This window comes from Macaca nemestrina, chromosome 7 (assembly GCF_043159975.1).
Source record: "Macaca nemestrina isolate mMacNem1 chromosome 7, mMacNem.hap1, whole genome shotgun sequence".
In the NCBI taxonomy this organism is placed as follows: Eukaryota; Metazoa; Chordata; class Mammalia; order Primates; family Cercopithecidae; genus Macaca; species Macaca nemestrina.
Window position 1 is genome coordinate 56,169,022 of NC_092131.1, and position 16,817 is coordinate 56,185,838.

General features: G+C 39.6%; 1 protein-coding gene across 5 annotated transcripts in view; it reads right to left on the minus strand.

The window, feature by feature from the left end:
- LOC105481826 (G protein subunit gamma 2) overlaps positions 1 to 16,817 on the minus strand; it is a 127,360-nt gene that overhangs the window by 99,640 nt on the left and 10,903 nt on the right. The window contains exons 1-2 of one of the 5 annotated variants that reach the window (XM_011741578.2): positions 14,100 to 14,527; positions 2,803 to 2,860 (exon numbers count right to left, since the gene is read on the minus strand). The exons of 1 other annotated variant lie outside the window; for it this stretch is intronic. The gene's annotated coding sequence lies outside the window, so the exon portion shown is untranslated. Of the gene's footprint in view, positions 1 to 2,689; positions 2,714 to 2,802; positions 2,861 to 14,099; positions 14,536 to 16,817 lie in introns of those variants that run through there. 3 more of the 5 variants (XM_071100187.1, XM_011741577.2, XM_071100185.1) reach the window with 3 other exon arrangements.

The window sequence follows — 16,817 nt, forward strand, 5'->3', positions numbered from 1 at the left end:
CTGTCACCCAGGCTGGAATGCAGTGGTGTGAACGTGGCTCACTGCAGCCTCAACTTCCTGGGCTCAAGCAACCCTCCTGCATCAGCCTGCCAAGTAGTAGCTGGGACCACAGGTGCACACCACAACGTCCAGCTAATTTTTTTTTTATTTTCTATAGAGACAGGTGTCTCTACATTGCCCAAGCTGGTCTCAAACTCAGGAGTCAAGCAATCCTCCTGCCTCAGCCTCCCAAAGAGCTGAGATTACAGGCATGAGCCAATACACCCAGCCAGACTATTTTTTTCTTTTTTCTTTTTAGATGAAGTTTCGCTCTGTCACCCAGGCTGGAGTGCAGTGGTGTAATCTCGGCTCACTGCAACCTCCTCCTCCCAGGTTCACGCCATTCTCGTGCCTCAGCCTCCCAAGTAGCTAGAACTATAGGCGCTCGCCACCACGTCAGGCTAATTTTTTGTATTTTTAGTAGAGACGGGGTTTCACCGTGTTAGCCAGGATAGTCTCGATCTCCTGACCTCATGATCCGCCCCACCTCGGCCTCCCAAAGTGCTGGGATTTCAGGCGTGAGCCACAGTGCCTGGCCCCAGACTTCTTGAAGTGAATTTAGTAATAGTCTTCAAAACAGATTTGTGTGTACACTCATACCTTTAATTTAAGGGTGCTCTTGGTTCTTCACATGGAATCATACTGGATTTCTCCTACAGTAATTCCACTGGCCCATGAATTTGGTTGACTGTCCATCAACCAAGTATATGCTTTGATTTTATTTTCCCTTGGAGTAGTAATAGATTTGGCAGAGCTCACATAACCTTCCTGGTCTCCTTTGTGTCCCACAGGTCTGCATTATGACTGTCCAAGATAAAGGAGTCATACCTAGTCCATAAAATAGAGAAACGATATCTTGCCTACTTGGGAATCAGATCTGAAACAATGGCCTCATTAAAACCAGCCTCTAACCATATTAGAATAATATGCTGAGATCATTTAAACTTGCAATAATGTTCATCAGCAGCATTTGATGCCTTTTAGAGAATCATTAAAACCTTGTGCAGAGGCACACAAGACACTCCACAAGGTTGACCTTAGAGACTTACATGAAGTCATATATCAGAGAAAGAAACTATTTTCCCCAAGAGAATGCCAAATGATCCTTTTCTCCCTTGTGAACCACAATATCCAACACTAATATGACTAACCTATATTCAATAACAAAGGCAGGATGCCAGGGTTTCTTCACTTCCCTCTCAGAATGACTGTGCCAGTACATTCTTGAGAAACCCCTTCACTCTCTCCTGCAGTAGGCAAATTGAAGCTAATAGTCAAAGCTCTGAATTCTGTTTCTCTCCCCCTCTTGCCTTTGCAGGAACATAAGCAAGCCAACTCAACAGGCCTAATTACCATGGTAACAACATGCACCGTGATTATGAGTGTGTTTGTTTTTTAAAATGACTCACAGATTGTTCCCCAAGAAGCCCCAGACACACAGGTTTCTGGCTGGTTTATAAAATCCATCTGAAGTTTTCTTGCACATATCTTGTGCCTATTATCATAACTGGTGTGATGAAGAGAGATTCATCAAATATGCCTTTCTCCTTAAGGATGAAAAAACCCATTTTGTTCTTTAAACACTCCAAGATTAATCAATTTAAACCTCAGGTTTATAATGAAATTAATTTGAGTTTGTACACTGGAGATAATTAATCTGTTCCTAATTTAAATAATTAAGGTATTTCATAATGTGGTTTTAGAGACCCAAATGAAATAATCAGGTGAAATAAACTTAGTGAAAAATATAAAATAAAACAGTCTAAATCTACAGTATTTCATAATGTGGTTTTAGAGACCCAAATGAAATAATCAGGTGAAATAAACTTAGTGAAAAATATAAAATAAAAGTCTAAATCTATGGGTACATGACCACATGTAAAGTGTTATAAAAGAATAGATGTCAGTCTTAATACCAAGACGTTTTCAAACAAATCTACAAAACAACAGCATTTATTTTTAAAATGCAAACATGAAAGAGTCCAGACATTTGGAGAACTGTGGACTACTTCCACTCATCTATTCAATAAATATCATTTTAGACCCTCTATGTACTAAGCACCATTGTTTACAACTGGAACATCACAATAGGGCTTAGGGAAGACTATGTTCTCACGGGAGGCAAAGGCCATGGGCATGGCTCAGTGCATTATCTTCTCTTAGGGAGCTCCTTTGCTTCACAAGGCACCATTCTGGGTAAGGTTATCAGTGAGAGGGAACATTACCTAATGATTATACCAGGCCTGGAGTTCAGAGTCCTAACATCGGCATCACAGTGGACTCCCTCAAAACAAATAAAACATATATATGCTAGTAATTTTAATATGTTGATTTCTTCTGTGTGAAGTGGAAATAAACCCTATTTTAAAAGAAATTTAAATGGAATTTATATAAATCTATTTCACTTAAATCCCTTGATGCTAACATATAATACATTACACACACACACACACCACACACACAGACACACACACAAAATAGTCATTTAAAATTACTATATTCAAATATCTACTGTACTGTAACCAATAATATATTTTTTTCTCTAGAGTTTGAAGGGCAAACCAGATTGTTTGAATCCGTATAGGCTAGGTTATATTGTGGCAACAACTCAAAAACTCTCTGGCTTATTTGAGCAAAGCTTATTTCTCACTTTCTCTCCATGTCTACTGCGGTTTGGCAAAGATGATCTTTGTGTTGTCTTGACTGTTCGACCCAGGCTTAAGAGTGCAGAGACCACTTCTATCCTTCAACCATGGCACTCACATGCTGGTTCTGATGGCTTCTTCCAGGAAGTGACACACCTCGCTTCTGTTCACTGCACCTGCCAAGGCAAGGCATGTGGTCACACCTAACCAAAGCAGACTGGGAAGTGGAAGCCTATCCTGAGTTGGAAAGGAAAACTGGAGATATTGATAGCCAAGCACATGGATTCCTGAACAAATAGCACAAACCCAGACTAACACTTCATGAAGCCAAAACGACATCCGACGATAATAGGCTTCCTTCGGGGATGCTTTATTCCAAGGTCTGAGCACCTATGATTAATGTTGGGCCATAGCAATCATTTCTGCAGAATTTGGTGCAAATCCCTTGGATAGAATAAAAGATAGTCTACTGCAGACTTGTGGTAACAATAACTTATACTAATAATAGATTCATTTTGAATAATGACGTTACAATTCAGGCACCTTGCTAAGTAAACATTTCACATTTATTTTGTAATTTTCTCCTGACAGTTTTGTGAAGTAGATATCATTTTATTTCCCATTTTATAGATGAAGAAGCTGAGGCATAGGAAGCTTAGGAAACTTGCCCAAGTAATTCTGACTCTAAACCAATATCCTTTAACTACTATGCTCTCCTACGTGCTATCTTTGAATGTTACTTTTCCACACTTCAGTATTTTATGATTATTTTAAGATGAATAAGACTAGTTGGACCATATATATATATATATATTTTTTTTTTTTTTTTGCCTAGGACTTTTCACCTCTACTTAAATTTTTCTTATTTTAATTTTAAAAGTCATAAAACTATTTAATATCAACTTTTTTCCAAAGAAAAAATAAAAATGTCAGTGAAATGTCTTAATGCCCATATACAGCAATGTTCCCTAAACACAACCATCATTCATGAGGTTTAAAAAAATGGCAAAGGATCAATTAGTTTTCCTAAATAAAGCCTCTATAATGAAAGAAAATGAAAGTGAGGGGTTTTTTTCGGTTTAAATTTTTTCACAATTTTTCTTATATGGTTCTAATATATAAGATATATATATATCAGATAAATACTCTCCTTAAACAGAGCTCTGTTGGCAAAGTCTAGAATTAACTTACTTTCCTGTCTAAAAATGCAAATCTAAGAGTAGGAAGCACTCCATCATTTATTTAAAAAAGTACTCCTACCATTAATGCTTAGTCTGTTATGATGAACATGCACAGAAATACACCTTAGAGACAAGTAGTCAAAACACTGTAATGACAGCAGTTCCACTGAAATTTCCCTTTTTCACTATTGCTGCTTCACATGCATAGCCTCTGAAATATAATGCCAAAGTAGGAGGTAGCAACCATAAAGAGACTGTAACAATAATGGAACTGTATATGCTGCCTCCGGAGCTGGAAAGTGGAAACTATTTTCTAAATAACTCATAATCAGAAATTCCAGAGATGATCCATTCTTCTTTACAGGTACTGTAGTCAACAAAATACCTACCTCTCTAGAGAAAACAAGGTTCTCATTTAAGTTTGACAGATACTATACACAGAACACTTGGCGTCTCTAGCTCATTACTTGGCCCAGGGTAGATTTTTACGTAGACCAAATTGATTTAAATGACCAGTCAGGAAAATTCAATTTAATTATATATATATATTTTATAATGCAGAAATGCAGGGCTGGTTGTCTAAATTAAATGGCATTCTTATTGCTTTATAGGACCTGATGTATTTCCTTCTGGAATATTTTGTTTAGGAGGTTATTCTTCACTTTGCCTAGCTTCCTCCAGTCTGTGTTTTTTGCCAGGATTCTTCCTCTGGCCTACCTGGATCATTGCTAAAAACAAAAACAAGTTTTTAAAAAATATATATATTTTCTTTTGGGTTCAAGGGTACATGTATAGGTTTGTTATATAGCCAAAAACAAGGCTTTTGTTCGTGTTTTTCTCAAAAGGAAATGCGTGGAAACTCTGTTCAATTCAATGTTGTATGATATTGCTCAGTTATTTAAGCTTTTTAGCCTTGATATCTCCACTTATAAAATGGGAATAATAATAGTGGCCAACTCTATTGACTGTCTACCCACTAACCCCCTCTTCCTTGCTAACAGAACCAGACTCTTTTGCTGGGGTTTGATGACTTTGTTTTTCAGAGGCTGGGCTGCTCCATGGCCTCAGGAGGAAACTCTTAAATTAGCCAATCACAGTGGTTCTGTCTGCCTACTTACTCATACATAGAGCATGTGAGTTGTGAGGGGAAATTCCACTGGACACAGATTTTCTGTGACTTTAAGAAGCGCCATGGCAGGGCAAGGTAGCTCGGGCCTGTAATCCCAGCACTTTGGGAGGCCGAAGTGGGTGGATCTGTTGTGCTCAGGAGTTCAAGACCAGTCAGGGTAACACGGTGAAACCCCATCTCTACTAAAATACAAAAATTAGCTGGGCATGGTGGCACGCACCTGTGGTCCCAGCTACTCAGGAGGCTGAGGTGAAAGGATCAGCCCTCCCACTGCAGGCTGAGGCTGCAATGAGTCATGATCATGCCACTGCACCCCAGCCCGGGCAACAGAGCGAGACCCTGTCTCAAAAAAACAAAAAGAGCCACATAACAAATCAGCCGCCCCTTGATATGCCTCTACGTATGAAATATGCCTTTAATTCCAAAATTGTAGCAGCCATGTCCACACAGTGACGGGAAATCAACCTGCTGAAGGTGTCACAGTAGGAGGAAGGGAAGAATCCAGGTTGCTAAAGACATTATCCAGCTACCACATAAGTAACTCTGAAGCTACCCTCCTTTCAGAGGTCTTGGGATCAATTTCCTATTGTTTACACCATTTTTGTAGGGCATTCCTTTACCAGCAGCCAGAAATATCCTGATAGAAAAATAGTGACCTTATTTCATAGGGTTATTTTAAAAACTAGCTAAAACAGTAATGTATATAAAGTATCCAGCACAAACTGAATGCTTAATAAATGCTCATTCTCAACTTAATTCTTGATGTATGTTCATCTTCACTTATTCAAACTAGTTAATGCTTTCTTTACTCTGTGTGGTCTGAATGACTCCTCTAGGAGGTTTTCCCTGGTTCCCCAAAACAGAATTAAGGGCAGAAGTGATTGCTTTCTCCTCTTTATTCAGATAAAGATAATATCAGGTACCTAAGGTTATTTTAAACAATAAGAACAGTATTTAATTCAGACAAGTAGTATAGTGCTGATTGCAGTGTACAACAAAAAAAATGTAATAAACAGAGTAGTCTTCCTGACTGTGTAAATCAATTTGAACTAAATAAAATCCAACCCAGATCAAGTAATCAACACAGCAGCCAAGTGTTCTGCATTTGGAGTCCACAAAGTTTATTGAAAAGCTGCTTTCTGTAGGGAAAAGACATATTTTGTAGATTACAGTACATGCATGTGAAGAAGGACACATGTCCTCTGAAATTTCAACTGATCCTTATTTCAGAAAGGCACCTGCACCTTCTGCTCAAAACCTTCTCCACAAGCCCCCTTCACCCCAATATCTTTACATGGCTGACTCCTCAGCATCGTTTTGTTCTCAACTCAAATGTCACCTTTTCAGAGACACCCTTCAGGGATTACTCAATGAAGTAATCTCCCAATTACCCCTGCCAGCATAGGCACAGTCCCCACCGTTCAATCTGTTTCTACTTCAATCCATCAAAGCACTCACTACTACTTGATATTTTATTTTATTGTAAGTCATTTCTGTCAATGGGTTCCAATCCTGGTTGATTCTGATTTAATTACTCTGTGGTGAGGTTGGGACATAGATATTTTTTTCAAAGTACCCACTCAGTGATTTCTAACATGCAGTTAGATTTAAAAACCACTGGTTTCTGTGTTTATTGAATCTCTCCCAATTCTCGAATGGAAGTTTCAAGAAAACAACTGGACAGTTTTGTTCATCCTAATCTCCCTGGCATCTTGAAGAGCACGTGGCACACTGCAGACGTTAAGACTTAGAACAGATTGACTAATTGTATTGTAATTATATTTCTGTATTTGTCTGTTTTCCCCATGAGTCTGTGAGCTCTTAGAGGACAAGTACTATGTCTAACACACTCTGCATCAAAAACTGAGTCACTCAAGAATGTTCACTAAATAAATGAATAATAAACAAACTGCATTTTGTGGTATAAGGAAGACAAAGATGAAACCAAATGTGACCGCTGTCCTCAAAGAGATTGGAGTGTGGTCAAAAAAAAAAAAATGCAGATTGCTGTTATACACACTAGAATGAGCTAGATGCTGTGATGAAAGAACAAAAGATTTCAGAGGAGGCATTGTTTTCTATTGGGGAAAAAAGGGAAGAAACCAAGGGAGGCTTCATGAAAGAGGCAGCATTTGAACTGAGCTTTACAGGACAGATGGAATTTGGTTATTCAGAGAAGTAAGACTGTGGGGAAGAAGTATGGAAGGGGAAGCAGGAACTAACCTATCCCAGGCAGAGAGAAAAGAACTCAAAAAACAAGTCCGCCCAGCTGGAGGTTAGGAGGGCCTGAACTAAAACACTGCCGATAAACATGGAAAAGAGTCAGTATGAAGATATTTTCCCAATCACAATTGCAAAGCGCTATACAACTTCCTGCAACTAGGGGTGCTTGCTGAGGAAAATAGTGAAGTTGAATTATCATAACTGAGGTAATGAGAAATGGGGTGTCATTAACAGTTACAAAATCAGGTGAGGAGCTGGTTTTGAGGAGTGGGAAAGGTGATGGTGAGCACGGTTTTGGACATGTGAGTTTCAATTTCTGTGGGTTGGATGTTCTGGTGAATTTGCAGGCAGCTTGCTGTGCAAGCTGAGAGGAGGTGAGAGATCAGGATGCTTAATCAGATTTGGGACTGACCCACACAGAAACAATGACTGAAATCACAGGACAGAATTTGATTAAGGGAGAGGGAGAAATTAAATGGCCAAAGACTCGTATCTTGAGAACACTCATATTTGGGGACAGGAACTGAAGTTAGTGAAGTTGGAGCCCTCAGAGAGGTAGGAGGAAATTTGTTTCATCTACTTCTTAATTACTCTGTGTGAGTATGGGAAAACTGAGCATGTTTACAGGCAAAGAGGAAAGGACCAAGAAAGAGAAGAAACTAAATATGTAGGACAGAATTATTGTCACAACATGATCCCTTAGAAAGTAAAAGGGAATGGTATAGAGAGTCCAAGTAGAGGGTTTACTCTTGGCTTGAAGGAAAGACGGTGTTAATTTGACTTAGGAAGAAGAGGAGAATGAATGATGTGAATGATGCAGATGTTTCTGTCCCCCTACATATTCATATGTTGGAACCTGATCCCCAATGCAATGGTATTAGGACGTGGGGCCACCTTTGGAAGTGATTAGGTCATGAGTATGGAGTCCCATGCATGGGATTAGTGCCCTTATAAGAGAGACCGGAGGGAGCCAGCTGGCCCCTTTTGCCACGTGGGGACACACAGAAAGTGATGTCCATGGCCTTTGCCAGAAATCAAATCTGCCAGCACCTTGATCTTGGACTTTCCAGCCCATAGAAGTGTTAAAAAAAAAAAAAAAAAGATTTCTATTGTTTCTGGGTTACCTCATCTTTGGTAATTTGTGACAGCAATTCAAATGAACTAAAATAAAGGAAAACATGGGGGAAATTTTGAGGTGGTAAGAATGAGGTTGAGGAAGTCTGTAATATGTGCCTTCTCAGAGAGACAAAAGGTGAGGTCACTTCTAATGAATAAAGGCAGTAGGGACTTGGTTGAATGGTTTCCATTGAAAATGCACAGCAGAGAGTGAAAAGTGAACTACAAAAGGAAGAAGGAAGGAATTTTGAAAGAACAGCAATGGCCCTCGGAGATGTAGTGAATCTGAAGTAGAACCAGTCAGCCCAGTTTTCAGCCCCTCTCCTCTACCTCTGAGTGCTGGGTTCTGGGAAAAGGATCAGGGGAATGCCTGACCCCACACCCGGGCTGGCCAGGGAGCAAAGGAAGGCCAGGGAACAGGGAAGAAGTGGTCAAGAGACTGGTTTTTCAAAGCCTTTTCATTAACAGCTTGACTGTTTACACATATTTGCCAAGAGATAAAGGGGCTGATCCTGTCTTATCTTGAGCCTCTGTATACAGTTGTACTACTTCTAAGAAACATGTTATCACTAAAGTTTGAGAATTGAGCTCCCTTTTTTATTTTCAGTGTTTAATGAAGTCCTCTAGAGATTGTCTGAACATTGACTCCCACTAAATACAACTTGTTGTCTTTAACATAAGAATTTTCAAGAACCATATATTTACAGATATCTCTAATACTCTTACCTGAAAATTTAAATCTCTATTCCACAGTGGCAGCCTTTACACCTGAACAAGTGTGTACACAGAAACTCCATATTTATATAGGGTACTAAATGTAAACCGTCTACTCTTTTTTTTTAAACAAAATATTTTAGTCTTACAAACAATTTTAAATGTGATAATGTATAAAGACTTTGCTCTAATATGGAGGTAAGTGAAATGGAGTTTTAACTGGGAGGTAAAGAATTAATGAACTGTGCAACTCTAAATTCCAGGCCTATTTTATTATCCCTTATGAAGAGGTCGATATAGGCTGGGTCAGCCCCAGATCATTTTTAGCTCTACCATTCTAGCATGTCCTAGGCCAGGGACTAAGTCCTTCATAAAACTTGCATTATATTTTTAATTGAAAAATAATAATTGTGTATATTTATGGGGTACAATGTGATGTTTTGAGACACGTATACATTGTGATGATCAAATCAGGCTAATTAACATAGTCATCATCTTGGGGGTGAGGGTGGGAGGGTGGAGACTAAATCTTAACACAGCTCTGCAACTCTCCTCTCCCCCCCAGATCTAGTAATGTCAGGCACCTGGGTTCTCCCAGTAATTGTAGAATGAATAGATGTACACATTAAATAAAATTAGGGGTCATTATTTGCAAACTTCCCCCCACCCCGATCCCCAGCACATGGACAAAGTGCATTACAGAAAGTTAACATTAATTATTCAGGAGCTCTTCAAACCGTGTAAGGTCAATATCTGCCCCCACACCATAAAGCTAAGATATTGCTGCTATTCAGTAGGGTCCCTGCTAATTGTTCTGCCCAACTCTCCTCAGCCTCACCATACCCTGCCTCACCAGTTTAAGGATAAGGAGTAAAATCTGTCATGGAAAAGGAAACAGAGGATTCATTATTTTTAAAAGTGAAATTTTGGTTAGAATCACATTTCATTAGTAGAAACTTGTTGTCTCAGAAACCCATTGTATTGTTTAACTACCATAGCCCCTCCCCACAAGTTAATGCTCCCCATTATAAAGGATTTGAGAGTAATTTAGTACTTTAATTTCTCCCCTCCCTTTCTGACCATGTACCTATTGAGCATTTTTCTCTGCTGAATGAGAGGGGACCAGAAAAGCACTGAAGAAACAGCTCTCCAGTGCCTCCGTAGTGGTAGCCTGGTCTAAGACTTGACCAGCAGAATCACTGGTGTGACCGTCTACAATAAAGGTTTGAATTTCACTATCAGGTTCTGGACATCACCAACTAGCAGAAACTAGGCACATTTTCTTACCCTCTCCTTTTGATTTCAAATGTTACTTTTGAGAGAAGTATTTTATCTGGGCAGGGATAATACTGTTGTATAAAGGACGTTAAATACAAAGATTATGATTATGACCTAATGACACGTTAAGTTAAAAGATCCCACCATTTGAAAATGTCTCCTTGAAAATCTGACTAAAAATTGGCAAAGATTCTCAACACAGTATTTCTGGGGGAAAACATCAGCAAGGAATATGAATAGACATTTTTCTAAGAAGATGCACAAATGGCCAATAAGCACAAGAAAAGATGCTCAACATCACTAATGATTAGGGAAATGCTAATCAAAACCACAAAGAGATACCACTTCATACCTCTTTGATAATGGCTATTATCAAAAACATAAATAAAAAGTAAATATTGATGAGAATGTGGAGAAAATGGAATCCTTGTTCATTGCTGGTGGGAATGTAAAATAGTGCAGCTGCTATGGAAAACAGTATGGCAGTTCCTCAAAAAATTAAATATATAATTACTATGTCAATTTCACTTCTGGGTTCCCAAAAGAAGTAAAAGCAGGGACTCTAACAGATATTTGTACACCCGTGTTCATAGCAGTATTATTTACAATAGCCAAAATGTGGCCCTGGGGCCATCAAAAGAGAGTAAACAAAGTATTGTCTATACATTCAATGGAATATTATTCAACCTTAAAGAGGAAGAAAATTCTAGCACATGCTACAACATGGATCAATCTCAAAGACATTATGCTAAGTGTATTAAGCCAGTCACAAAAGGACAAATATTGTATGATTCTACTTATATGGGATACTTGGTCAAATTCATAGAGACAGAAGTAAAATGGGGGTTTCCAGGAGCTAAGGAGGGAAAGAGAAGGTATTGATAAAGGGGTATAGAATTTCAGTTTTGCAAGATAAAAACAGTTCTGTGGATGGACGGTGGTGATGAGAGCACATCAATATACTCGCTACCACAGAACTGCATACTTAAAAAAATAGTTAAAATGGGAAATGTTATGTTATGTATATTTTATCACTATAAAAAAAGTCTCCCTAAACCTGTGAGGCAGTGGTAAAGGCCAAGAATATGCTAACTTTTCCTTACGTCACCAAGGAAGAAAAAATAACATTTGAGTATCTTCTATGTAGAAAGCACTCACTTATCCGCACACAAAAGCAAAAACAAAACAAAAGAAAAACTTTGATTATGTATTATTAGCCCTTCTTTACAATGAGGAAACTGAGGTTCCTAAGTTAATGTACCAAGTTAAGTAGTAAGAACCAGTGATAGGTTTCAAAGGCAGATCTGTCTGCCTCCAAAGCCTGTGTTCTTTTCACTCCACAGTGTTTTCTCCTACCCACAGAAGTCTTTTATGAACAGGCTTTCTACTTTGACTATACAGCTTTTAGACTTAAAAGTTGGGCTTGCTTTCTGAAGCAGGCTAAACAAAGTCAGTCAACCAAACATATTCACTACATGCCCACCATATGAGGCCCAAGGCTGGCCATGAAATAATGGAGTCATGTTTCCATTCAGCCATTGGCCATATGGCAGAAAAAAAAAAAATAGTACAATTAAAATTTCAGTGTTGGTCTACTCCTCAACAGCCAGTGAATACCCCAAGAAAAATCATTATGTCTTTCAATATTCCATATGGCCAGAATAAGTGGAAATAGTTTCATTTTACAGCATAGAAGCATATTCATCTTTTTGCTAAACATTCTACCATCATAGTTACTGATCTGCTGTTACTCACTAATGTTCTGCTTCAAGCTGGAATTTAACAATTAAGAAATGTTTTGTGCTGTGCAGAAAATAGGCACCTCTTAGTTGTTTTCAGAAAGATAGCAGGGCCCTCTTGACTCTACTATGCCCGTCGGGCAAGGTTTCATTTTCTTACTCATGTGTGAAACACACACAGAAGAGTAATGCAGATTGTCTGTGCCTCCCCAAACAAAGCAGGGTGTTGGCATTATCTAGTGAATACAGCCTGCAGAGGAGTAAGTATCAAAGGGTAAGCTAAGCCTGTCCTCATCCATGCAGCTCAGGTTACCAACTTTTTACTTCATTTCATGATGTACAGCTTGATTCTAGAACTCCACTGGGTCATTCTGGATCTAAGATCTACCCTAGGTCTCCTCTCTAAGAAGATGATCTTTACATATTTCCCTTTAGGATGCAAATAGGAAGCCGAACTGCAAAATCCATGTCACGACTTGTTTTGCCCACAAGTTTGATTAAATTCAGTAAATCCTTCAAGGAGTTCCATGGTTTCAATACCAGCAGTACTTTGTCTCTTAGGCACGGTGCAGGTTTACTTTAATGAGCAAAAAACCTCTGAGAAATAGACATTTTTTTTCTTTAGTAGCTATGAAAGCTTCCCATCTCTCAAAATGTGCTGCTACTCCACAGATTTTGAGAAGCCATATCGATTTCATAAAGATAGCATTAAAAACAGCCCTATAGCTCTTCACAAGTGAGAATGATGATAAACGAGGAGATACATATATACATGCCCTCTCAACTAGCATATTTGGTATTTAAGAACCTATGTTTCAAGAATTTGTGAGTGTCAAAATATTGACATTTTTGTTATTTTTACTCCAATATAAGCAGTTTTTTCCTCTTTCTTTTGAAAAATTATCTCCTTTCATTATAGAAACTCTAGAAAAAAAAACCCCTTTTATCAATAACTACTTACTGCTTAACTGTACTTTCTGTTGAAGATTTAAAAAATAGCTTAATTCTTTAAATCGTGCTACACCAGGGTATTAAACTCACCTATATATCCTGTCAGAGGAATCTCACAATCTCAGTTCTCATCTGCCAGACCTATTTAGTGTACTTTTACATATCATTCATAAATATGAACAAGCCATAGACCCAAGCTCTCATTAAGAACATTCTTGGCTCAAGAAAATCAAAGAATAAAAATCATGTTCTGGTTTTACTACTTCCGTCTATCTACAGCATATTCGTGTAAGGAAAGAACCCAGCTGCACTTTTTTATTTTATCCCTCACCGAGGCTAGCATGCACCTTGACCTAGAGGTGAAGAAAACGCATATAAACATAAAATCCATACATATACTAGTATCTGATTCTGGACAAGTTACTGGCCTTAAACCCGCCACACTCCTTTGAACAAGGATGCAACTTTAGGATAAGACCTACTGGCAAATGATAGCTGTGCCTGAGGTTATCCTGAAAGCAGCTGCACAAGCTAAGGGAGGAAGACACTGTTTTTTTAATGGTAAATACTGCCCCTCACATACGCAATTCGAGCCTTTGTTGGCAAAATCTAAGTACAAAAGAATTTAACTCCCCCAAAAGCGAAATCACAGCCATTATTTTTGCAGATCAGAAGACATCCCAGTGCAATGTGTAAGAAAGAGAATGCAATTAATATTTTACACCACTTACTCCCCTAAAACAAGGGGACTGCAAGGCTCTGATGACCAGACCACGGCTTCACAGCCCCAGATGGATTTCGACTCAGCCCTGGTTTTCTTCCGAGAGAACTATACAAACAGCTTCTTGTATTTAGCATGTTGCCCTGTCGAGTCATCAAATCTAAGCACTGATGATGAGGTTTTTTTTAAATCAAATGTGTCATAAATGTGGTCGTTCTCAAAGACCCTTCCAAAAGAATCTAATCATTTCCCCTAGTCCTGAAGCGATGTCTTTATCATCCCTTAGAAATCGGACCTTAAAACCACAGGCGACGGTCATTTTTCTCAATTAAAAACGAGCAACATGGAAAACGTTTCCTTTACCTTAGCTCCCGAGGCTTGGTCAGAGGAGTGTGGTTTTCCCCTGTCTCCGGAGCTGATCTGTGCAGGCGAGCTCCGGCGCAGCCCAGCCCAGCCCAGCCCAGCAGTAGTAGGAGTTGCCCACGGAGCGCGGCGGCAGCGTTGTGAGTATGTGTAGCGGCGGCTGCAGCCCAGGGACTAGTCCCCACCCAGCTTTGTCTTCAATCAACGTTCTCTCTACAGGAAGCAGCGCATCTCCCACTTCCTCCTCTTCTTGGTAGCTGTTAGCGGCTTGCTTCTTTTCCCTCTCATTTCCATTTCAGGGCTTACTCTGGTGGTTTTGTCTGCTCCTGGGCTGCTGACAGTGATTTGACTTTAATCCCCCTTCTCCCTTTGTTCAAGTCCCTCTGGTGCTGTCTGTTCCTTCCTTCCCCTTTTCTCATGGCCCCACCGTCACCTCCGCGACAGCTTCCACACACCGCTCAGTCGGCCCCCTTCCTGGCACACTGCCTGCTTTTTTAGCCTGAACTTGGCTTGTAGCTATTGTTGTTCTTGCTGTTGTTGTTGCTACTGCTGCTGCTGCTTTTTTGGGTCAACATCCCCTGGTCAGGTTCTGGCCCCCAAGATCCCACACCAGCCTCCACTGTTCCTCCTGATTTACTGTGGTCCCCATCAAGCCAGCTAGCTGGGAGCTTGCAGCTTGCAGCTTGCAGCTTCTCACTGCAGCATTTTTCTCAGTGGCCAACATTTCAGGTGCTTCATTTCTCCAAGGTCCCACTACCACTGAGATCTTACTTAACCCACATGCTCAGAAAAGAATGGCCTGATAAGTATTCTTATGGGGCACGGGAACTAAACCAAGTTTGGCGATGCTACCTATAGGCCTAACAGTGAGGACTATTTCCAAAAGATTCTCATAGATGGGAAGGAATGAGGTGGTGCTGAATGCTACACATTCCCAACAGAGAAACTGAATATCCCTCTCCCCATCCCCCACACACTAGCAGGGCTGAAAGGACCCTCGCGATCCTCCAGTCCCTTCCCTTCATCTTAGGAGGTAATATCGTGGAACACACAAGGGTAGAGACTGCAAGCTGTTTGTCTGCCAGAATTTCAATCCAAGTTGCCATTACTGACTGTATGAACTTGGGCAAATTATTTAACGTCTATGTGCCTCAGTTTCCTCATCTGCAAAATGTAGTTGATGATAGCCATGCTCTACAGTGGAAACCTGAGGATTAAATGAGATGGTATACAAAATGCTAATAGTTCTGGGGACATAGGGAGTATTCGGCACATAATAACTCTTATTATTTTTAGAGGACATTGGGCCTCACATTCAGTAAGTGATTTCGGCAGTCAGCAGCCAAACCCTCACCAGTACTTGGTTTTCCGATTCCTCACTATTAGTATGTTCGCAACTGAACCCGGATGCCTTAATAACAATTTATTCAACGTGTGAGTCATTCTCCCCCCAGTACTAACACAAGGTACTTTGGGGAAGCTACAGATTAAACATGAGATGGGGGAAGGGGAATCCTGTTCTAGTGTCCAGGCAACACTATGGAGCTAAAAACAACAACAAAAAATCACCTTTTCTCAGGAATCAGTGCCTGGAAAGCTAATCTTGCCAGGCAACAGTTAATTCCCCAACTCCTCCTTTTTAATCCAGTCTTGCCTTAATCCTCCAGCAAGTAAACTAACAGGAAATGTTAGAAATCTAGGACTGATGGAGAATAACTCACCAGGTGAGCCTTCCAAACACACCGTGGGGACCACAGCACATTAACCTAGAAGGTACAGAATTTAATTTCTGTGAAATGTTCTGAGACAGTCCCAAAACACCCTTTGTTTCGATTTGATGTTCCATGAACAGAGTTTGCTTATTTTTTCAAGGAAATCTTCCATCAAAAAGGACCCTGATGTCAACTCACTCAAACCTAAAAGCCACAAAATGGATTGATTTAAGATTGAAAATGAGCAACTACCTTCGATCCACCAGCAAATAGAATTGCAGTAGTGAGAGGATTGGGCATGAATCCACCAACATGTGAGTTACCTCCACACCAGGAACCCTGGTGCCAAAGGTTACCAGGAGCTTTTAAATGTAAATTTAAACATGCATGATGCCAAGCCTAAGAAAAATGAGAAGCATGTTATTAATGGTTGGAAACAAGACTATGGTTAATTTTAGACCAGTAGGTTCTGGCATTAACTCTAGATTCAAGTACAGTAATTTTTTGTGTCTTTTTGTTTCTAACTCACTCTCTCTCTCAACCATCAGAGAGTGGCTGGTATTTATATTTAAGCCTATATAGTAAAACCTCTTTCAAACAATAAAATCTCTAGGAATTTTGCCTGCTGCCTTCTAATCAGTTCTTCCATCTCTGGCCCTTATAAAACTCAGAGTAGGTTAATTGCCAGTCTTAGGAGGTGCCAACAAAACTCTATACAAAGCTAAAAACTAGATTTTAAGATCTCTCTCTCATTAATACCTCATTGCTTTTCAACTGATCCTAATAGCCTCTTTTTCAGGAGAGAAAAGTAAAGTGTGGGGGTATAACTTGGCCAGGATAGATTAATCCAGTTTAGAGCTCTTAACACATGTTTGCATACCAAGTTTGCAAAGTGTTAATTTCTTAGGAAAATGACATCTCACCATTAATAGTTTATGCATCAATTGCTAACCATGAGCCTATCCCAGTACATTTTATCACTGGGTAAAACAAAAGTCTATAAAAT